Here is a 25,086-nt window from a genome sequence, read left to right on the forward strand (position 1 = left end):
ATTTTAAAATACCCATAGCTTGCTTTAAAATTAAAATATAATAAAAAGCCCATGAGGTTGTCTAGATAATAATCTTACCTTTAGATTTTATAAGAGGTCAATTCCTCTAATTTTTAAACCAACGGAACTACACGTGTTCTGCTGAGCGTATAATTTGCTATGTTACGCACAGGTAAGACGGAGACAACACATGAGGGTATAACGTCCTCTTAAGGGCAACGAAGTGTGCGGTGTCAGCTAGCAAACCACAAAACAATAATATTATTTTATTTTCATATCATTATATTAAATTATATACCTATATGCGGGTAACAGTACAGTAAACATATAATTAAAAATGTTATTAACAATTAAATAACTATAAAGCATTTATTTTTAGAAAAGATAAAAACTAAAAAGTCGATAGAATTATAAAATGTACCTATATTATTCGATTCACGTAATATATCTGTCAAGTTATACGGAATGAACAAAGATCGCTATTGTCCGAACGGCTTTTCCCGGAACCGGCCCGAGGCAGCTACAAAACGAAATGGAAGTAAAATTTAAAAAAAATCACGTCGAAATCACACTGGTTCGCGGTTCTGGTTTTGTTAATTCCGAGCTTATATATATATATAGTATATAGGTATATAAATATTCGATTATTTATAATACGCACATACCACGCCTATGGTACTTATGTATAGGTACGCTATTTCAATATCTCTTTGTATGTGTCTAAAATATCACACCTTCCAAATCGCGTACATTTCTCCGCGGCGCGGTTATCTATCGCTGTATTAGAGGAAACTCGTCGCCGTCCTCTTCCCGTAGGTATATATTTATAATACAAACGGGTACGAAAAAAAATTACCCTGGATATTTAGATCTGCGGCGTCAACGTGCTTCACTCCATTGGCGCGCACGCGTGCGGTGTTATATACACGTTAAATACGTCTTAAGTGTACGATTATAGGTACATACAATTTTATGGAGACTACAATACACTATAATAATATATATTATATTCCATCACGGACCACGACCACTTTATTATGTCGTATTATATACCTATAATACCTATATTTATGTACCGATATCATATGCGGCGCGTTTAACTTCTGCGAAAGTCTAATAACGTCGGACGCCACTGACGGCGCGGCACGTTCCCGTCGACGAAATCGTGTATGTATTTATACCACGGTCATGTCCGCATCGGTATATTATATTATATACTTACAAATTCATCGTCCGTCTCGCGTTCACGATATGTCGTTTATATATAAATGTATAATATATAATATAGACGACGACAATAATAATAAAAATAATAACAACACAAACGCTCGCACGCACGCGCACTCTGCGCGGACGAGACGACGCGAGTCCGGCGGCTGCGGTGGTGGTCATTACGTTTGCCACGCACGCCCCGTAATTGCCTCGCGAGTATCGCGGCGCTAATGGCGCCATGTGCCGCGCGCGTCGACTCGCAACAGCGGCGACGCGACCAGAAAGACGACTATCTCTCGGTGGCGTGACGTGACGTGAAGCGGAAAGGGGGACATCGGTTTTAACGCTTTAAATCTTTGGACGCGAATCGTACAGATTTTTTTCACTTCTTATTCTCACCGCGCACGGCGCATATACCCAACTACCAATTATATGTGTATATGTGTGTGTGTGTGTGTGTGTGTGTGTGTGTGTGTGTGTGTGTGTGTGTGTGTGTGTGTGTGTGTGTGTGTGTGTGTGTGTGTGTGTGTGTGTGTGTGTGTGTGTGTGTGTGTGTGTGTGTGTGCTATTATTATTGCGACGCGACGCTCCGGAGATTTATATATTTTGTATTATGTACGGATTGTATAGGTATGCATTGTACACAGTGTTTTTTTTTCATGTAGGTTACGTACGAAAGTATGCGTAGGAAGGTATATACTGCAGCACTCTTATCGACTATATAATAATATATATAGGTATGTGTGTACCTACATTTTGTGAGTGCTGTCCGGTTTTGACTTGAGGTATACGCATGTATAATATGTAGCATTGTAGCTCCAATATCGGAGGAGGTTTTGCTCGTTACTAAGACGGCGTAGTGTATGTTAAAAGTTTTTTATTGTTTACTCCATTCGAAATATTTATGATATTATATTATACTATATAATATTATAGTAGGTAGGTTAAGATACTCGTCAATACCACTGGTATACGTCATGTAAACGCGAACAACCGATTATCGATTTCCAATCCAGAAATCTCGTATGAGATACTCGAGTATGTATGGATGTCAGAGCAGAATATTTGTTTTCTCTCTCTGACCTACGCGTGCAACATACAAAATTTGCGTTTAGCAGAACCAATACCTATTGTGTTGTTAACTTTAATATATTAGAAAGAATAATATTGACCTATTATAGTATTATCAAAATTTAAACTTAAGACATTATCTGTATTTATACAGGTACATGTGACCTTTTTCACGATAAACTTAAATGTTTACGGAAGTAACGAGTATTAAAAATATAACAGTTTAAAAATGCTCATGATTGGTTCTAAAATTAAATATCAAAAACATATGGGGCCCTAAAAATATTCTTTCTTTTAAATTTGATAACAGGTCATATAACTATAATATTAAAAATAACTGAATAAAATTAATTATACTGAACGTGTAATTTGTTAAGTTAGTAAGACGGATTCGACATATTGTGTCAACAGCAAGATGTTCTCTTAAGAGGTTATGGATAGAACATTTTAACCACATATTAAAACAAAACAATATCATTTAATTTAATTAAATTTAAATTATTAATTAATATGTGAAGTCATCATTCTTAAACAATTGTATACATTTTATAATGTAATATAAGAAACAGTTATGTTACAGACAAATTAATTATAAAAATTAAGAAAATTTTTATAAAGCTATATAAGGTATAGTGGGGAGGGAATGACTGCCACTTTTAAGTATAATTTTGGTGCGAATTGATTACAGCCATAATTTTACCCCATGAGTGTTGTCGTTTTTGTCCTTGTGGACATACATGTCCCCTATCTAATATAACCTAAGTGTGGTTTGAATACTTAAAAAAAATATGATGTGATTATTAATTTTTAAAATAAATATATAATAGTACCTAAACTCTACTAATTAGCTATCAGATTTATAACAAGTTTAAATAAACCGAAATTCTAGATGAAACCTTTAATAATCTCTACAATCCAGTAATATGTTATCCAAAATAATATTTCAAATATGTTTGCTAGAAAAAAAATTAATGACAGGCACAAACCCGGTTGACTTATACAAAGTTACAAGACGTTTATAGTGCCAACACTTGAACGAAGGGATTGCTCGCGCGACACCTAACGGAGACTTTATACAACTTCAATAACTGTTACGCGTCCCTGATGACAGAGGTCGTCCTAGTCTCCAACTGCCCTTAATATTTTTCGTTTTTATTCACCACCAACACCCCCTAACGGATCAACCCTCAAACGAGGGTTGCGCAAGTCATATCTTTAATATTCTAAGAATGATGCCGTCGGTTTCAGATAATTTTTTTTTTACTAAACACGTTATTTTATCTACTACTGCCGTTTTCAAACAAGTTAACTTAACGTCTTTACGGAATCCGGTAATTTTTGTCCGGTTTTTTTCCCTGTTTACTCTTTAAGAAAAAAAAACTAGTATAGGTAGGTACGTGTCTTAATAATATATAACAATATAATAGCTATGCTGCAATTATCTGTTCACAGTTTTTCTACATTCCACGATAGAATTAAAAGAACGAAATACTTAGAATAAAATTAGCTAAACAACTTTACCTATGATAATAATATTATATTGTTGTCGATGCTTTATGAATTGAATTAAATTAAACTCTATTTAATTGCCATAAAAACTTTTATAATAAAACGTATTAATGGTATCTATTTATTCTATATTACGATAAATAATAGTAATCATGATGAATGATGATGATGGAAATTTCTGTAGGATTTCACTTTTACCAAAATAAGTCCGAATATTGTATTTCTTATTTCATGGTTATTTATTGTTGTTGCATTTCCAGCCATTCAGTGATTGGATATTTTTCAATATTTTGACGGACATTTAGGTATAGTCTATCCGGACAACCCACGTAATTTTAAACGTTTGATCTTAAACACGTCATATTATAATTTATTCGTAAATATAATAATATGTGTATGTATAATATATAATTGATTACTATAATACATATTATTATAAAGCTGGATATTTTAGAATATCATAAAAATAAAATAAAATATTCTGATTGCAATCAATCATCGCACTGGATGTCTTTTGTCCGAAAGAGTATAGATTAAGGTACAATCAGAAAACACTTATTAAAATAAAATGGCTTCACTACTTCCGGGTGCCAATAGTATTCGTGTGAATAATATTAAATTGTGGCGCAGTGTTTGCATTCGGCCGCGAAACGTGTTCTGAGTGTACGCACCCCGGTCGGTGTCACTAGTTTCCGGATGGGTGACAACCCAGAGTTGTATCCAAACCGACCACACCTCCCCACACGGTAGCAACCTAATGACCTCCAATATTTAATTATTATTTTCATAACGATAATAATATTCTAACAGACGCGGAGTCGGCGTGCGTGTAGAACACGAAAGGAGCTTAAGTACCTACGTTTGTTGTAGGCGAAAAAAATAAAACCTCATCCTATAAAATGTGTTTCACATAACAATACAAGACATATGGGCACATAACAACAACGACGAAGACAACGACACAACGCATACCTGACATAAAATACACTATTATTATTATTATTATTATTATTATTATTATTATTATTATTATATCATGTTATTGGTACCAGCTACAACTGTGACCCATATTTTAAAAGCAATAAAAATCGCGTCGAACATTGTAAATCGGCGGCGGCGGCAGTAAATCGAACGGACGGTCGGCCGGGCAAACGCCGCCGCGCCGCAATCTTGTTCCGCTTGTCCGCTGTACCTACAGGTCGTAAATATCGTCGACGGTGGCGGCTCTTCGGTTTTTATCGTTATTTAAATGAGGCCAGTGCACACACGACGGACCGTCGTTGTCGGCACACGTTAAATGTTGTACTCTCGCGCGTGTCCGAGTGCATCGAAGGGGCGCGGGCGAGCGGTTATTATAATAATAATTATATTATTATTATTATTAATATTATTATTATTATTATTATTATTATTATTATTACTATTATTATTAGTAAATGATTGTATGGTGGACATCGGGCGCGAGCGTTTACCGTTTACCTCCGCCGCCTCGTCACATTATTATTATTATCATCATCGTCGCTGTATCGCGAGCGTGATTGTACTATATTATTTTTTTAATTTCTCGAATGGGAAAAAAGTCCACTAGACCTACGCGAACGGCATCTACTGTACATTCCACCGGGGCCTCGGTTCACGGCATGCGGACGCGGCGCCATCTGATGGCCAACATGCGCGCGCCGGTCGCGCCGTCTAAAATTCGAGATTTCGCGAATCCGCCCACGCACACACCCTGCACACCAACGACGAAAGTCTTTCGGCAACGATCACGTCGTGTACGCTGCGTGTTGTGGACAACGCGAATAATAATCGTATTGACCTACCTAACCCATCAACGGATATAAGATTATTGATGATTTCTTGGTCTATAGACTTCATAGGAATGGCAGAATAAATTATTAAGTTCATAATAATACATCTAACTTTTGCGTATCGAGTGTGACATTAATGTAAAATGATTGAACATTATCAAGTAGAATTTTTTTCTGTATTAGTTTTTTAAATAAGGACCCCCCCCCCCTTTTTTCATTTTTAATTATTGAGCTGACACCTTTTTTGAAGAATTTTGATGTATCTAAATCAAATTTTGAACATGTAGTTTTTGGGTTATATAACATATTATGTACTTATATTATTATCTGTACAATATGTTTCAAAGTGTTTAATTTATTTCAAATAAAATTCACAATAAAACAATTGATAGTTATACAAATAAGTATCACCATTAAATATTTAGAAGTGTATATTATAAAAGGTTGGTATAATAAAATTAATGGTATATAATAATACACGACACTCTATATTGTACTACTTGTGTTAGTATTTACCAATACAGCTATACTATGGAACATGGGCGATTTTGTATGATAAATATAGCGATTAGGTATATTATTAAATTAATATTTGCGATTTCTCAAAATCAACTGTTTATTACTTAATGAAAGCGATTCGTATAATTTCAGTTATAAAATATAATTTCTTAAGACTTAAATTAAATATTACAATAATACCATCGAAAATATGTATTTAAGATAAAATATTTAAAATATTAAATATTTAATATTGTCTCCAAATAAAATCCATATAAATATTAGTAATAAATAATTGTAATGTACTCTCATACCATCGATTTGTATACAGACTATCTAATTATCAAAAAAAAAAATAAATCAAAATTTAAGTTTTTATTAGGCAAGCAATGCTAAAAAATACAGATAGTATATTTTTAATAGTAAAATTCTATATTTAAAAACCATGTATACCTAAAATATATTATTTTTTCTAAGATTTGTTTTTTAAATCTAATTTTGAAAACTCTAAAGATTCAGTTTCAAAGGCCAATTAATTCGTATAAAGTTAGTGTTAGTATAAATAATTATACTTATTATAAAATATATTATAAGTATAAAAATTACTTTTTAATTAAAAAGAAATATACGCTGTCCAGTTGTCCAGTTGTCCTGTTATAGTAATAGCCAATAGCCAATAGGTATAGGTATTGGTGAAAATCAGAAAATTAAACCCCCATAAACCGACAGATAAATTATTGTATTGTTTTCCATAGACAAGTGCTTAGAATATTTGTTTGAAAAAAATACTCACATTCCATTTAGTGATGCTTGTGTCAACAGAAACCACTTGCTATTATTTAAAAAATAAATTATAAAAAAGGCGTAGGACAAGCCGCCGTTGATCGCCACGATTAGAAATACAATCATATGAGTACAAGACAAATAATATTATATAGGTACCTATATTATAACATTTTTTCTATAATTTGTATATTATATTATATTTTTTGCTATCGAATGTTTAAGGACACTATATCAAGAGCTTCCACAAGGGGGGCTTAAGGGGCATTGCCCCCTTGGGAATTTATAGCTGCATGTAAGTTAATATAATACCCATATTTAGATTATAAGTAATTCTTGTCTTGCCCTAGGTGGGATTTTATCCTGCCAGGGCGCTTGCACTAGTTTGTAGTTAGCGCCGTCTACCGGTTATGTACCTATAGCAGATGTTTGAAACACAAGGTATCGTTGCGCATAAGTACCTATAATATAGAAGTGAAACCTATTATAGACTAGTATTATTACATTTCAGTTTTTAAATACTAATTTTTTTATGGTATAGTTTTAATAAATTTGTTATATTAATACTTGGTAATAACTAAATACTAGCACCACAGACTGTGTTACACATGGCTGGAGAAACAATAAAATAATTGGTATACCTACACAACATTTTGAAGACATACCTAAATTATTGTAAATAAATACTCCGCGCTAGAACCGAAACACGTTATACGGACCAGTTTAATTTGAAACAGCCGATGAAAGAGCTGTAAGTTTGTCACATGTTTTCGTATAATAATCTATACAAGAAAAATATTTCTATGTAGACCATCGCCGGGCACTTAGAGAGCGTTATCATGGAATGCGTGTATACTATTATTAATACTGACCGCTGCAGTCTACGGATTCACGGGTATTATAAGAATCAAATATAACAATCGGTAAAAAAAAACTAACATGAAAACGAACTCTTTTACAACGTGTTTATAGGACGTACAATCTAGGTGGGTATTATAGTATACACATAATATATTACCAAAAACTAATTCATTCGTTTTCAGAAAAAGAGATAACTTTAGATATATGCGTATAATATACATATTGCATCTTCGTATATAGTAGTTCAAGCAGAATTCAAGCGCTCTCACGGCAACACGTAGATATGCGGACGATTAGCCATTAGGACGATGGTATTTCGTCTTCGGTTTTAATTACTATAATAATAATAATGATAGAAAAAATAAACCGTTTTTTTGACATGAAATAATCACAAGTACACCTATATCACAAGTACCACCTGCACGGACAGCGATGTTGACTTTTACGAACTGCAGTTTTGTCACCGTAAACGTCTATAATATTATGACACCATAATAATATATATATATTTTCTGTATTTGTTCATTAAAACTACCTCAAGGTCTTTGTCTCAATGTTTATCACAAGTGGCTAGTAGGGAGATCATGTAATCTATTTACCTATGTATAGTATATAGGTGCAATCGTATACTCAAACCGCGAAATCACTCGCGACGTCCAAAAATCGACACGATTCGTATAGGTACGACTATAACGCATAATACGGGTTTTACATATTATTATTATTCGGATAATATTATGAATAAAATTTCGAAATATAAGATGCGTTCATACGTGTAGCAATGGCATTTATATATATATATATAATACGTTTGCTCGACCGTGCTGCGATGTGCATGGGAGAGTTAAGTCTGCATGTCAACGTCTGCTGACACTCGAACCTCCTATTTCATTATGGCTGGCCAACATGGCTGTGTGTGTACTCGGCGAGGTCCCGGCGCAGCGGCGGCGGCGGAGGAACAGCAGCAGCTGTCCGTTTGCCCGAAAATTACGAGGCCGCGTTCACACGTACTCGCGCGACCGGGTTTGACAAACGATATTATTATTATTATTATTATTGCAGTACAGTTATAATAAGCGAATACCGCCGCCGTGACCTTAATCCGGTATAGTATATATATTATAGTGGTATAAATATAGATGTGGTATATATATTATGACTACGTGTTGTAATATTATTTTATAAATTTTGTTGTACGTTACCCTCGATCATCGATATAGTATTATTTTGATAAGCTGACGCGCGGCTTCAAATACGGACGAGACGCGAGAGACGTTCTCGATACTTTGATATAGACGTATATCAGTAAACTGCGTGTACTGCATCTGACTGCCGAGTGTTGAAGGTATAATAATATAATAAACTTCAAATTTCAGAAAATATTTATCATCGACGCGTCCTTATTACGATATGCGTGTACAGACCAATCTCAAACGGTTGGATAACATAAAATGTTACATAATTCAAATTCAAGATAACGGAGAGTTGGGGAATCATTATTCACTATCGAACACGAGCACGTCGTATACATTTTTCGAATCACTACAAGATAATATATTATTATTATATAGTGACCTATAATATAGTTACGTTTTGAATAGAAAACACGTACTTACACAAAATAGTGCTGAATATGCTTATGTCATACATCCAATATTCTATAATATTTAATAATATTTAAAGAAACGGGGAATATAATATATGCGACTATGCAGACATCATTAATAATTTTATAATAATATGAGTTAAGGTGCGCTATTACCACGCTAAAAACGTTAATAAAAAAATATGCCTAAAAGTTCTAAAAATAAAAAATATCATTTCGAAGATAGAATGCGCAGCCCGAGTGTTGATGATTATTTTATGAGTCTACGAGAATGAGCGGGATGTGGAGGACATGGTGGGGGGGGGGGGCAGAGTAGAGGTGGCAGAGTATAATAGAGTATACAGAGTAAAGTAGGTACAACGGCAAATAATAGGTGTCATCGGGTTGAAGCGAATACAATTTTTTTTTTTTGAAAAATTCATCTGTGGCATTGGCGGCTAAACCGCTCCAATTAACATGAGAATTTGTAATACATGACGGAGAGAGGAAAAGAGACGGAAAATTACGGGCTGCAAAGAGTTTGGAATGGAATCGCAATAATTCTCATTGTTTCGAAAATATAATATAATGTAACCGTCCTCCGACCTAAACCCCGCCAACAACACTTCCAACGTCCATCGGTGTGGCATGCAACAATTGCGGTCTGGACACGTCGTCGTCGGCGGCGGCAGAGGCAGAATGCTAATTTCGCACCGCATAGGATAGAAATCTCCGTCGTCATCGCCGCCGCCGTCGTCGAATACAAATTTAGCGTGCGTTAAATATATTACTTATTACTCATTCTACATAATATTAACATAACATATTATACGATATTGTAATATTATCGATTACATTACACTCCGCGCGGTAATCGCATATAATATACATAATAATATTAATTATTATAATATAATTCAATTTATATATTATATTATATTATACGTTTTTCGGAATGTATATAATTATAACTTTTACTCCCACTCCATACCGTTTTCTAATATCCGTGTTGACGTTTTCGAGGTCTTAATAATATATATTACTATATCTACTGCTGCAGTAGGTTGTAAAGTTGTAGGTAGGTACACACAATAAATAAACAGCGTTTTTCGCATTTATACGTCAAACCGACGAAAATATAACACTACAGACGTTGTGTACACAACATTGAAACGCGCGAAGACCACTGCTGCATTATTGTAGGTGCCTACATATGATAATATATTCGCGTGTGTGCGTGTGTGCGGACGCACAGTGGTCATCGGTCGAACGAAATTTATAAAACCACGTTATTTTTGTACGAGACACCGTGCGATAAATTTTGCGAAATTTATATAAAAATACGACACGAAAAACAGTTTCACGTTTAGAATTTATCGCTCCGCGCGTAATAAATAAAACGTGTAATAGTGTCATATTATGCTGCGCGACCACTCCTATATGCAGCGCGCATGTACAATAATAATATAATAGTAATAATAATAACAATAATAATAATATGTGCACGCGGTTTACGATTTTATTTATTACAGTTTAGAGCGGGCACGCTTATATAGGCATAATATATAGGACGATATGTAGAAGACAAATGTTGATTTAAAGCGCGCGATAGTCAAATAGAGTGTAATAATATGGGCGGCAGGCCTATAATATATTATAGTATTATTATTAAACCGTAAAAGTGTTTGAAAGTTAACCGAGCGTGCATAATGATATGTGCACAGGTATACAATGTCCGGTATATATACATAGGCGACCGCGAGAGATTGAAATAATAAAATTGTGTCGGCGGCGAGACGGGAGACGGGCCGTGTCTGTCCGTCCGCCGTCTTCGTACTTTAATATTATCTATTATCAAATATACACACGTTGTAAATATCGCGTAAAACGGACGGACCGATTGACGTGTCCTATGATTATAATGAATTATTGTGACCCCGGGCCTCAGACCGCGTACCTGTAATATAATTGATTCAAATGTTTTTGACGATATTACGAGAAAAAAATCGTATTAGCCAGCGGAATTTTAACGAAAACAAAAAACAAAGCATATCGAGTACCTACGTATGTAGTCAGTGTATAAATCATATTATTATTAATTTAATTTATGCTATCCGTATACGAAAAACCTAATTGCATAGTAAACGCCGAAGCACGCCAGCCGCTGTGGCGGCGGCGGCAGTGATTTAAATTAAAATATTCAAAGAAGCAAACGAGTTTGAGTCGAACCGTGGCTGCTATATTATTTTGTTTATAATGTATATATTGTATGCACAACCGCAGACCGCGACCGATCTGATTTTAGTGGGTTTTCATTACCCTGCACACATCCCCCTAAACTCCATCGTGACTACTTATTATGCTTTATATAAGAATAAAATCAGACCGTGTTTGAGAGCCCATTAATAATAAAATACACACGGATGTCGTACAGCCAATAGAATAAAATGTCCACATATCGAACTTAATTAAATCACCTAATCTAACCTGTACATAGTCGAATCTCACGATATTCATAATATTACATTATAATTATTGTCAACGTTCAAATTTATAATTGAATTATTCAACAATAAAGTCAATATAATATAAAATAATATAATGCTATAAAACATTTTGCTACATAACGTTTTGCTTCGTTTAAATTTATGATGGTATAGGTATTGAATATTAGTTTTTAAGTAATTATTTTCGTTGTAGCGGTATGGTTTATTAGTCGGGAACTTGTTTAATGCATGTTGATAGGTATCGTTATTATGTTTGTTATACTTTATACACTTTTTGTTCACCTATATATAAAATACAGTTTAATATGTAACATTGTGCACAGTGGCTTCGACATAAAAAAAGTACTTAGGTTTAAATTTCGGTCGAACGTGTTTCGGTTGGACGTGTTCGTGATATTAGCTGCAAGTAGGTACTGAGTATATACCATGTTAGTGTAAGATCGTTATCGTAATTAGCATACTGGTTTGTAATAAAAGTTTGTACTCGAATAATTAGAATTATAACGATAATATATCATTGAGTGCGAAACGTTTTAAAACGCTCAGCACAATATTATATTATTATATATACAAATAAAACCTTTTAATAAATTTTTAACACGGAAAAATGTTAGGGGGTGAGGGAGGGAAACGTTAATTACTGTATATTTTTGCTGCAGCAGCAGTGAGTGTTAGTTTTGAGCTATTTATACGTAAATCGAGACGCTTAAATTGTCATCTATTACAATAGTTAGTCCTTAAAAACCGGTGTAGCCTATACAATATTATGTATGTACTATGTGCGTTGCTGTGCAGTGTAAAATATTTTAAGCTGCTGCACAGGCTCTAATCAACACCGATGCGGTTTCGATAAAAATCGGATAGTACCTACCTATGTATGGCAATATATAGTATATACTGAACTCAACCCACCCGTGTCGGTAATCGAACATTTTTTCAGAGAACGAATGAAAAAAATACGGAAAACAATGACGTAAATCATGGTACAATCATGTATATCGGTGCTTGCAATATTATAATATGACATTGTTGTTGTGTGCGGCGGGCGCGTGCGATTCTTTCACTCTACGGCGGCGTCGTACCTACACCGTGAAATTCCGACCGGCTACAATAATATCATATACGGATCCCCGGGATGAATACACTCGCGATGGGTCTTTGAAAAGAAAGGGCTTTCTCTATACTCTTTGTGGTTTTTTTCTTTTGACCTATCGCGTCTACCTGAGGCCTTCACAACCTCCCGCTGCAGGGGGCTTTCGTTCCTCACCTCCCCACTCGTAGCCGAACCGTCGTCGGACAAATCCTCCGCTGCGGCACACACACGCGCACGCTGTACCCGCTATATATAATACGTGTACACATGCAACACAAATACCCCGTCCGATATGCAGTCGTGTTTTAGGACCAGTTTTCATATATATTATACGAGTTTATAATATTATTATATACGGTGTGTTATCTGCCAGTGGGAATCGTTGGGGAGTTGGTATATTTTTTTCGTCTGACCTTGGCGTCTCCCGAAGAATGTATATACATGTGTTTTGTACCTACGTACTTTGTTTATATATATATATATATATTATTTATAATATGCGTTCGCGAGAGTTTATATGCCTATATTATATACAATGCACTACAGCGGTATATAGTCTGCAGGTATATAGTGCGTTCTGTATTGGTACGAGTCATCGCGACATCGCGTGTGTAGTAAAACGGATTGAGGGCAGGGGAGGAGGAGAAGGAGGAATGAACAATAATTAAAAGTATCCGAACGAAACACTATAATAGTGTACAATTTCAAAGGAGTTCAAATTTCGAACGAATGAGAAGATAATGATATTGGCTTTGAAAAAAATAATATATCGGACACAAGTATACAACTGCTGTTAATATTTTAATGCTCATAGTACGCGTCGCACGAGATTTACACATTTTGCAGTCCACACGGTTAAGGAATATTATTACGATTTCCGAATTTTCCAATGCGACTATAATTCCTTCATCGCAACTCGCGCACTTGTCGGCCGCGCGTTTGTCGCATGTGCTCGTGAAGTTCTCTCCCCACGCGCGAATACATATATATATATATATATATACCTACCTATATTAATATACACATATATATATATATATATATATATACGACATATACACATATATACGAATATAAATCAAACACATCCGGCGCGTTTGAAATAATTTGTATTGTATGTGCATGATATATATATTATATGTGTACGATGCGAATAATATAATATCCTAACCACCGCTGCCACCAATGCACACGTACACGCGAGCAGTGTACAACTGTTGTATGCCTACTATAAATATACACGCGGAGAGAAGATTTCGTCGTACACGTGTTACAGGCTAATAAATCCCGTCGGCCTTTTCCCTCTCGGCTCTTAACCCTTTCACGCACACACACACACATGCGAGCGCATGCGTATTATTCGGCTGTCGCCGTTGCCGTCCGCCGACTTCCCGAAACTCGCAGATTATACGCTTATGCACGCCACACACACACATATATTATTATATTCGAAGAGGATTTAAATTATTCAACATTTAATCACGGAAACCTCCAGTCATACATGTATACACACGCATACACACGCGCACGACGCACAGCGCATACCTATATTAAGTATATATGTATGCGTATAGGATATCGTCGTGGCCTCTATATTATGCAGCAAATGGCACGCAGAGCCAAAAGATTAATATATACGCACCACGGGCCCGCCGATATATGGTGCTACCACCGAGTAACCCTTTTACTACCCTCGGCCGAAGTTCTCTCGATAACCGCCGCACATTTTCCATTTCACCGGACACACGGGGTGAAATACGGCATTATGATATATATATATACGGCCGTCTATATTTGACGGCCGTTGATCAGAATATATATAGGCATACACGTGTGCAGTGCAACTGCAGCTGTGGTTCAAAGGCGGTGCACCATTTTTGTAAACTTTATATTATTATAACGTGGTTCAACATGCCGTTATATTGTAGCGCGTTCGAAATAATTACCGTTTGTAAATAACGTCCATCGCGGGTCGGCATTAAATCAGGTTATATTCACTTTTAAAATGCTATTTAAACATCAGTCGTTATTATATTACGACTAATCGGTAAAGCGTAAGCTACTAATATAGCATTAACTATTTTGACGACGATTAATTCCGTACACTTCTAAAATAAATTAAACCGAATAAAGATCAACCCCCACTATAACATTATTGTTTAGAAATAAAAACTGATCGTGTGGATTATATCTATCATAATATAATTATAATTTATAAATCATATTTACGTTACAAAGTAAATAGGTGCCCCAATGCATTTAATAATCAAGCGAAAACAAATTTTTATTATTTTTTATGTTTAAATCGTTAATTATATATTCAATTTTGGTTTAACATAGTTTTCTAATTTGTAAAAATGGCTTTATTTTAATATTGATTAAATTCATTGTTTTAAAATTTAAACTTAAAATAGGCATATTCAAATAATAGAAACAAAATTATTTTAACAACTAGAATTGTCTTGGGTTAGTATGATAGAATAATTTGGGAAGGTTGTTTTTGAGAAAATATTAACAATATTATCATTTTTAATAAACTATTAATACTATTACTTAGCTATAATATAATATTATGTGTACCTATTAAGAATTAGGTATTCTATTGGTTGAATTGATTAATTAAATATAAGTCAATAATTTTTATATAATAAAAATTAAAAATATCTGAAAACTTTAGAGCAGAATTTTTTATGATGACGAAAAAAATATTAAATATAATCTATAAACTTCATCAAAATCATAATATTACAAATTATTAAAATGCTGTTAGCTTTAAAGTCGTATCATTGATTGCTATTTTTATTCAAAATAAAATTTAAATAAAACATATTTAACATTATAATATACCCTTAGAAATTAATAATAGTTGCAAATATTTTTCATGGATTACCTTCAATTGAAGAAAAAAGTCATGTAAATGTGTATTAATTATCCAAAAGACAGTATATTTATAGGTACAACACTAATTATCACTCGAAACGCGAACATTATATTATTACTATAAAAACTATATAATACTTTATAGGTACTATAAAAACTAAAATAAACTAAATAATAAACTTAAAAATCACATTCATAAAAATATTTTAAAAATAAATAACTTTTGGCGGGCTTGCTGCGCACTATAAATGATACGCTCCGCGAGCGGAAAAGGCGGTAGATCTATTGACGATCAGTCGCGAAATATGATCATGGCAACTGTGTATGGCAAACGAATGGGCTGTCCTTGGGGGTGGCTGTGGACAAGAGGCCATTAAAAAATAACTTGCAGCTGCGATAGGGGATGGAAGAACCCTCGGGAATCGAAAAAAACCGGTATTAGGGTGAGCACTGCTGCAATCATTCACCAACGAAAACGAGCTGATTTGAAAATGTCGTCGATTATGCAAAGGGAATACGAATTTAGTTCGTGCATACTGCATGTATATTATGCGTAGAGACTAGATGTATACATATTGTGTACGGAAATGTTTTGCCGATAACGCGATGAAACGATCAAGTCAACATCACATTATTATTAAGTCTCGGCGACACGATATAATAATAAATACGTGTTAAAAAATTCGACGATTTAGCGAAAACTTTTTTTATTCGATGGAACTATAATTATTAACGGACAATTTTATTAATTACGAATAAAGCTGCAGATCTTAATATCTTTCATGATATTTAATAATAAATATATACTATTTAAATTAGTAATCACGTAAAAATGTCGTCAGTTGTATTATTGTTATTAAGAGATTAAACCTCGGCTTGAGCCTCTGGCTTACGATATTATCCATTCATTAATAATTCTTTTTTTATTAAATCATACCGTTCGTCATAGGCTACCTACCACTATAGTTAAGTCACTGCAGCGTTCGAAAAATACAATATCCAATAATCGTGTACCTACCAGCTATAGCTACATAATAATATAATATAGTCGCGCAATATTGCAAAAATAATATCAATATGTATAATAGACATAATTATTACTATTATAGATCCATTATAAGACGTGTATATTACAATACAAATGTTGTGTGTATACGTTGTGTACGACATTTTTTGTATATATTTTTTTTTATGTAATTTACATTATTATAGGGCACCTTTATAATATATTGTTTATTCCTATTGTATAGCACCTGCCTCTCGTAATCTATCAGACAATTATTATTATTATTGTCCGTTATCAATCAATCGGGTCGCGTGCGAATGAATACGCGTGTATATAATATAGTTGCGCTAGTACCTACATCACACTGCTGCGGCAGAGTGCTACGATGGGGCAGGGAAAACCGAACCGGTATAAGGAGGTTGTGTTGAAAACTACAACGGCGACTCGCACGCAGACACGAACCGTTTCTTTTGAATTCGATGTACACGTTGTTGCGCAACCGTGCATGCACACGCTGTGTATATTGCATCCAGGTGGCCGGTGCAGGCAATGGTTAAATGTGACATGGCCCATAAAAACTAGGTCATAAAATCCGTCTCGATTATGTGGAATATGTGTACAAGGCTGGTCCCTTCCTTTATTTCTTTTTTTTCCCCGGAAAGGGACCCGAAATAGTCTTATGATGGGACACACGCACACACGGGGTGCCAGTAACAGTAACGTTATGTAAGTGTACTCACCTTTTTCGTGTACGTCGATTTAGTGCTCCGCGGACAAGGACGATTTTGGATCTGAAACAAAATATATCGCGGGGGTAAGTTTTTATTATTATTATTTTATTTTATTTAAATCACAGCTATCGTTTTTTGCACATGCAGCATTATCACTATTACAAGTGTCTCATGACCTATATCGTGATTATAATATGACAATGCTAATTCCTAATATTAGGTTTTTAATTTAAAAACTAAAATATCATAATAAATGTGTCTTGACGGACGGCATAAAAAAATATTTATAAAATTAATTAATGAAAACGCATTTCATATGTATATTTTCAATGGCCAGAACGTCCACTGTCTAGCCGAAGTACTTTAGAGACACACGAAGGCGGCACGTAATGACGTTTTTGCCCAATGGCCTAGGACGGATTCATTAATTTTTTTTTACACTTCGTTATTAAAGCCTACGCGCTAATCCTAAGAATCGTGTATCTTAATATATTATGTACTGCGACTATTTAGTGTGTCCTGCGGAGAGGATTTTCAATTTGCATTTGACGTTATGGTCATTTAGGCTGTCACATCCGTATCGTTGAGATAACAAATTTAATATAAAAAAACTATAAATGTGCGACGGATAAGCCCACACTGGTGCTCAATATAGTAATTGTTTTTTTTTTTTTTTTTTAGAATAATTCAATTAATGTAAAAACCACCCACATTGGAAACATATACGAAAATAACTTCGAAAATTCGTTCTGCTGTCGCCTGGGGATGATCTATATCCGAAACTAAATGTATCCCACTAACGAACCGTGAAATTTGTTTTCAACACTTAAGGACAGAACCTTGCCGGGTACACAATGTTTGCAAACAAATCGAACACTATTTTTCTTTTTTTATTATTCGCCAAAGAAAGAAAAAAATCATACCCGTGAACTGAAAGAACCATTGTTCAAATTGGTAGATTCGATGGCCTTGGATTTAAGTCTGTTGTGACGGCAAACGGTTAAACATTTTATATTAGCGATTACCTACAGCGAAATCGATTTTGTTCAATATTGATTGTAATGTATTGATGCAGTGGTATAATAACCAAATATTATATTTTGTATTTTTTACAAATATTATATTTTATTTATTATGAAAAATCTACAATGTATAACGAAATAGGTAACAAATAAATTATGTACATATATAATATTAGATAGATTACAGGCAATGTAAAAATTAAAAATTCAAGTTAATCAAGTTTTTATATCAAATAATAAAATTAGGCAACATTAATAAGTTATATAATGCTGATAATATTATAATAATTTTGTACATTTTAAAAAAATATCGCACCAATTGCAGGCGTTTATTTCACAGTGTACAATAATATACCTATGATATTCTTATTCATTCAAATAAAATGTTTAAATATAAGGACTTTTTTTTTATAATGTAATTTTTGCCCAAGTTTTATAAATCACATTTTGAATTTATAAAGGGCATATCGTGCTTGCTATTTGTCACTTGAAAAAAAGTTCAACCGTATAAACGATTAAAAAAAACAACTTCGTTGACGATTTCTCATGCACATCATATTATTATAATGCTTTTAGGTATCCAAATAAATAAAAAAAACGGTCGACATTTATGTGTCATATTAATGGGAGACATTTACTAGTCAGTTTTACAAGCGACATGTCATATGATAATATATGGTGTCAGCGAAGAGTATATGGCGTTATTTATGGTTAATACGTTTACTTCGCATTCCATCACGCTCGACACGTAATCTTTTTATTTTGATTGCTTTTTAATTCAAAGACCTTTTTTAAATATACTTTTTTAAACGTCGTTACACGCATAAAGTACTTACCTATGTATATGACCCGCGTAGTCAAATTTAACAATAAGAATATGTACTACTGTTTGATGATGAGGTATATATATATTTTAAAAAAAACAGTAAATTATGTATTTTAATTGCAGAGACGTCTACGATATTTCTCTTTTTTTTTCTCTCCCTTTTGCCGAGGACAATTTTCTAACCTGTCGCATGGACTTAGGCAATAAATCTCCGTAATGTATAGCCGGAAACTTCCTCGGTCACGGTCGGGAAAAGTGTACTTCGTTACCAAAAAAAAAAATAGTATAATGTATATGCACTAAAGGTAGAGGTCACGAAACATTTGGATTAAAAAAAATAAAATAAATACGCGGGTGGTGTTCAACTATATGTGTAAAAAATATAAATAATCAGAGCGTATTTAAAAGTATTATTATAAGATATACCTATAATATTATATTATAACTACTTTGAACCCATAATGGGTTCACCGATAATTTGGCCATTTTCTTTCAATTCCAACTTTGCATATATTTATCAGTAATCAGCTGCGCCGCCTGCGTATACTTGTTGCTCCTGTAAGCTCGTTATTATTCAGACACGCGACACGTTATTCTCTCACTACATCTATTATATCTGTCTATCTCCATTATAATTGGAATACAGTGTCCCAGACTCAAGTCTGTGATGTTCGTTTTTAATTAACTAATTAAGTAAATAAGGTAAATTATATATTATAATAACGGCGCACCTACACTTAACTGAGTCCTCAAACAGATTACCACGCAAAAGTCTGTAAAAAATAAAATAGTTCAATAGACAGTCGAATTATTATAGACGCCGAAGTAATAATATCTATACTATCTGTTAACTATAGGCAACTGAACTTATGTTTGGATGAAATACAATTTAAATCTACTTAGGTACATATATTATGAACTATGACTATTAAGTAACAACATAAATAAAATAAATCGTTATATCTACTGGCTACCGTACTGAATTCGCATTTAATTACAAAACAAGCACGATAACATTTTAAAGACAGTGCATCGTGTTTTAATGTAATTTTTATACGTATGGTTTTTCTTTAATTAAATCTATGTATTTATGGTATAGTTGCGGTTAACTTAAATTTAAATTTCAACAATGATAACATAATACAATGTAAAATTGTTTGAAATTCGATAAAAGCATAAACTAATAAAGCATAAATCCATTAGTTATTATACGGATATATACGCGTATGTCATTATTACAACCTATTACCTTGACAGCTCATATAGAAATGACTTCCATAGATGATATTGCTGTCATTAATAATTCATAGATACCTACTATTAATATTATTATTATTAAATCATTTTATATAATATGCTGTAGACTGTAGTGTTACAATATTAGTATTGAATTAATTAATTTGTTTCTAATAATTTATCCAAAGAAGTAAACGCAATAAAGTAATTTATTTTAAATAAAACTATAGTAAAATATCAACAGTTAAATTTTAATAATTTGGTTCATTTTATTGTAAATGGTACTTAATTCACAAAGTTTTCGTGATTGATTAATTTTTCCATCAAAACATGGCAATATTAAAGAGATAGACATTGAATATTCGAATGACATTGAGCCGTGAAGAATTAATTTTAACCTTCGAGTAGCTACAATGTATACGAATACGGAATTGTCAAAATATTTGATCGCATTAACAAAAACATTTTTACCATCAAAGTCACCCCGATTTATGGTACATATTTTCAAATTATTCGAAATTACGCCAAGAACAGGAATTAAAATAAAAATAATTATACAGTGTAGTGCCATAAAATGGTGTATAGGTACATAGAGTGTAGACTCGCCAAGAGTACAAATTAAATATATTATAGTCTGAGCGGACGAGGGAAGAGACCTGAGAAAGTAACGAAAATGGATAAAACTCTTTAGGAAAGTCAAACCTACAGCGATATGCAAAACGTTTTAAACTTTCGAGGATATATATTATTATATATATGTATATTGGAGCGTTCGCGGTTTCTTATCAGCGTCGTATATTCGTTTATATATTATATATAATATGTATATATATAATAAATATGCAGTTACGCTACCGACGCCAACAGTGGCGAAATAATTAAAACCGATTCCATTAAAGTCGACCGAGTCCCGCAATTATTCACCTCATCTCGAGTTCACACAGATATATATTTATATAATTATATATATATATTTCGAGCGGTTTTTGTAGAACCAAAAAACCAATTTATTCTCCTTTCTACCCCCTCGCCCGGTCGTCGTCGTCTCGTCGTCGGTTTTCTTTGTTTAATTCATGAACGCGCGCGCCGCCACCAGGAGCTATTTGTCTGCGAACGGACGAGTGGGGAGGAGTGCCCGCCGCCGCCGCAGCGTTCGCCGAAGGGGTACATTTATCTCTGCCGGCCCTTAATGCGTATTCCATGCAAATACCATCCGCGGCCCGCCCGCCCGCCCGCCATCGCGTATACATATACGCCACCACCGCACATTCATTGGCAGTGGCAGCGACGGTACCGAAACTGATCGGCCGAAATCGACCTCCCGTCCTCCGCAGAGTCGGTGGTGCGGTGTTGTATATGCGCATATTATATTATGAACAGAAGGGTGAGCGCATCGGCCGGCCAAAACAATAAATCTCTGTTGATTCATTGGTTGCCAAAAAAAAACCTAGGAGAAAAATGTTAAAACCCTAAGGAAAAATACAGATGGCGATGGTCTAATGTGGTCCATCATCGCTTATTGGAATTCGTGTTTAAGGCGTTCATGTGAATGTATATAGTATACAGCGTATATATTATGTGTATAGTGCGCGTATATATACGCACTGATACGTGAGTTAACCATTGTATATATAAGTACTACTTATACATATTACGTGCCTATAAACATATTGTTATGTAGGTAATAACGTTTCGCATAAGATATATCAATATAATTTACCCCCATATTATTTTAACCGCGGTAGCATTCAACAGGTTATTTTTACTAATCCGATCACTTCGTTAATTAATTTCAATTCCTATTTTTATAATATTAAAAAATACTGACTCGTCAAAATTCTTTCCAAGTCCTTTATTTTTTCATAATTTATAATTTATATAATAAATACATTTTATTGGAGCTGCACACATTTTCAACATGTTTTTCGAATATCATTAAAAACTCACTTTTAATTCACGTTTGATTTAATCGTTGCTATAACTAACGGAGATGAATATCATATATTTTTTAAAATAAACAATAGATTCAAAATTTGAAAATACGATTTATGGTTAACTTATTTTAAAAACAAAAAGTTTCTTCTTTTAGAAGAAATTGTCAAGATTAAGTAACAAGAAAGTATAGGATATTTTTTTATAGTTTTAAGCAGAATGACAATCGCATGAATAATATATAGTATTGGTACTTTGAAGAATGATAAAGTATTCAATTTTCTTGATTTAATCAGGGATACCAAAAAAAAAACGTATTAATATAAACTACGCGGAAGAAATTATGAGATTTAAAAGCGAGCACATTAAATGTAAAGCACAATAAATTTTATTTTTTTTATCGATTTTTATATAATTTAAATTTTTATAAATTCAGTTTTAAGTTTTTGTTTGTATTCTAGACCTATACTGTTTTGTGTTAAACCGTAAAATCCTCGTTTATCATTTGAAGGTATTCTTGTAGATCAGAAAAAAGTTGCATAAATAAAAAATGTCTTATGCGCGGACAATTTATTAGGGTAGTTTTTTTCTTAGTCACCGACATATATCTTTGGATATACCTAAGTGGTCGCCAGGAAAGTGCCCGGTTTTATTGAAGCCTATAGTGTCCCTGCGTAAGAAAAAAAAGTCGCCCGCAGATATTGTCACGCGTAAAGGCGTTTAAGGCAACGGTATGATATATATTATAAGTATAGACGTATAATATATGTAGATAAATTTGGGGAAGGATGAAAAAACGTCGTCCAAGAAAAAAGAAGGATGAAAAAAATATTTCACGAGACTCACAAATCATTCTCTGCTGTCTCTTAGCATCGGCCGCAGTTTTATTATGTATGCAAATTTTCGAAAACACGCACCCCCTTCACTTGTGCTGAGCGTGCCAAAGGCTCGGACTATAAATCACTGGCTGCCACGTCTCTTGCAGGGACAATGTTTCACCCTGCAGGAATAAAAAAATACATTTTTCCGACAGACCTTGAGTAAAATTTTATTTTTCTACTTGATAACTATTTTTGTGACCTATAAAATAGTACATTTTTCTCCGCTAAATATATAACAACTATACAAAAATATTAAGATTTTTTTATGTTTATGTTATCAATAACTTACGCAAAAAATACCAACATGGGTATATAGTAACACTAAAATTAATGAATTACGATTTAACGAATTGTATTAACAAAGTTTTAACATTTGTGTATAGTTATATTTAGGAATATCGATATTTTATGAAATAATTTATGGCTCCTATATTTTAATATACCTATATATATGTATGAAATAACCTTTATGCGAATTAATGAATACAATGGATTAATAAATTATAAAAGTGACAAATCGTACTTACATAATATCATTTCGTAGAGCGAAACTAGTTCGAAATATATTACATATTATATATATTATTTGTATAAGTTAGTGAAATCATTTATTCGTACCTACTCAATTCCAGGATTCAACAGAAATAATAGTTATATAAAATAAAAGCGATAAATATATGTAGATATAAACGCCTAATATTTTTATATCCGTCATAATGTGTAAGTTCAGAGGCTGCACGAGAAAGTGTGTGGATATTTTTCTTTTTAGGTTAAGCGCATTGATATACCTGTGTGTAAGGTATTATGTTTCCCGTCTATATATATAATGTTAGTCGAAGGCTCTTTTAGTCTGGACATTCCGTACAATATACGTATAATACATATAAATGTCGTAACCTAACGTCTATCCTCGACGACGATGGCTAGCGCACACAATATAATATAGTATATAATAATAATTACGATTAAGTCGTCAACAACTTGTCAACCGTATGCGCCGCCACTGTCGCCACTGAGCCCCAGGGCTGAACCGGCGTAACCGTTTTTTTTTCCTTTAAAGGGAACCTGGTGTGTATGATATGCGTGTATATTATTCTACACGCTATTCGATAGGTACGCGCGGCAAAATGGAATATAGAAAAAAATTTCCTTTCCGAAAGAAAGAGAAAAAAAATGCGATTACAACAGTTACGCAGACACAAATATATAAAATACACACACACACACATACCGATGTAATATAATAATATAACGGATCCCGAATAATATCGTTCTTATTTTGTATGTATATATATATATATATATTACTATGTTATGTTATTCGAACGCTTTATTATAATGTACCGTTTGGGACACAGAATTACACACAGCACATCTATGTAACGGTCTGTCCGTGTACACATATATCTATCGATGTAGGAACAATACAGGACGACCCTGCGATGTTGCAGTGTAGTGTATAACATATGTGTCGCGTGGTGACCCGCGTGCGAGAATCGTATCCATCTATGTACGTAAGTGTATATATATAGATGTATGTATGTATGTATGGATGGATACGCGTGTGCGTGTGGTGTGAGAGTGTGTCTGTGCAGTGTCTATGCGTGTGTAAGAGTGAGAATATTTTGCGCAGCTCGGCACT

The 25,086-nt window shown here is 33.7% G+C and overlaps 1 protein-coding gene across 4 annotated transcripts in view; it reads right to left on the bottom strand.

Annotated features, from left to right (window-relative positions):
* Window positions 1–25,086, bottom strand: part of LOC100167267 (homeotic protein antennapedia) — a 217,155-nt gene that overhangs the window by 132,776 nt on the left and 59,293 nt on the right. For all 4 annotated transcript variants that reach the window (XM_029488501.1, XM_029488492.1, XM_029488490.1 and 1 more), the window contains one exon: window positions 17,557–17,607. The gene's annotated coding sequence lies outside the window, so the exon portion shown is untranslated. The remainder of the gene's footprint in view (window positions 1–17,556; window positions 17,608–25,086) is intronic.

The sequence above is a fragment of the Acyrthosiphon pisum genome, chromosome A1, assembly GCF_005508785.2.
Source record: "Acyrthosiphon pisum isolate AL4f chromosome A1, pea_aphid_22Mar2018_4r6ur, whole genome shotgun sequence".
In the NCBI taxonomy this organism is placed as follows: domain Eukaryota; kingdom Metazoa; phylum Arthropoda; class Insecta; order Hemiptera; family Aphididae; genus Acyrthosiphon; species Acyrthosiphon pisum.